This window comes from Otolemur garnettii, unplaced genomic scaffold, assembly GCF_000181295.1.
Source record: "Otolemur garnettii isolate 467f Iridium unplaced genomic scaffold, OtoGar3 scaffold00119, whole genome shotgun sequence".
Classification (NCBI taxonomy): Eukaryota; Metazoa; Chordata; class Mammalia; order Primates; family Galagidae; genus Otolemur; species Otolemur garnettii.
The window spans coordinates 3,395,361-3,396,691 of NW_003852514.1; the positions used below are offsets into that span (position 1 = coordinate 3,395,361).

General features: G+C 35.5%; 1 pseudogene; it reads right to left on the reverse strand.

Annotated features, from left to right (window-relative positions):
• Positions 1-314: 314 nt before the first annotated feature.
• On the reverse strand, positions 315-413 carry LOC111727719 (annotated as a pseudogene).
• Positions 414-1,331: the final 918 nt, after the last annotated feature.

Below are 1,331 nucleotides of genomic sequence, written 5' to 3' on the forward strand. Positions count from 1 at the left end.
ATTAGATCCCAGATTATTAACAGTGTTTATTTCTGAGTGGTTGAATGGTAGGTGGCTTTTATTTTCTTTTGATACTTTTCTGCAAGGAGTGCATCAGTCTATAATCATAAAATAAATGTTATTGGGGAAAATGTATTTACAAAGAGACTGGGAATAAACTCACTGAAACAGTGATTGGCTGTCTTTGCATGGAACTGTATATATTTCTAATCATCAGACTTGCCACTGGGTCATGTTCTTAAACGCTATACAAAATAATTTATCTTAAATTCAAAATACTTAAAGCATCAAAACAAAAAGTTTTATGATGAAATAATTTTTTTAAATGTTTCTTGACTTTGCATGTCATCTTTGCATGGGGGTTATGCTAATCTTCTGTCATTCCAATATGATCAAATAATTGTTAAGAAACTATCACCCATTTTCAAAACAACACCAATAAACTAATTGAAGATGAACTTGCTGCAGTGTTCTTTATGGAAAATATGGATTGTTTTTGAGTGCCTTTCTTACCTTCTGGCAAGAGGTGTGTATTCTGCTGACTGGTGTGGTGGGACAAAGGATAGAATGGCTGGGGGGTGGGTTTGGATTGTGCAAGTATTTCTGTGAGTGTATACACACACACACAGAGTATCCCTTATCCAAAATTTTGGGGACCAGGAGTGTTTCAAATTTCAGATGTTTTTGGATTTTGGAATATTTGCATATTGAGATGTCTTGGGGCTGGGACCCACATCTGAATGTGAAATTCATCTGTTTTCGTATATGAAAGATACATAACTTGAAGGTAACGTTCTATAATATTTGTAATAATTCTGCACACCTGTCACATGAGTTCAGGTGTAGGATTTTCACTTGCAGTGTTATGTTGGTCCTCAAAAACTTCCAGATTTTGGAGCATTTTGAATTTCATATTTTGGGGTTAGGAATGCTTAACCTGTATTATCATATCTCTATAGATACAATAATAAAATGTCTTTTAAAAAATAATTGTACTTTTTGTTATTTTAGAATTACTAAATGTAAATTCTGCAATTGCTGTTTATTGGGATCAGGTTATAGCTTGGATATTTCAATAAAATACCATGGACATATGTGCAGTATTTGATTCCTTGGACTTTTTCATTCCTATAAGATAGGTTTGAATGAAGATGCCTTTGTATTGTTCTGTTGTCCCATCTTCTTTTTTTTTTTTTTTTTTTTGAGACAGAGCCTCAAGCTGTCCCCCTGGGTAGAGTGCCGTGGCTGGCATCATAGCTCACAGCAACCTCCAACTCCTGGGCTCAAGCGAGTCTCCTGCCTCAGCCTCCCAAGTAGCTGGGACCACAGGC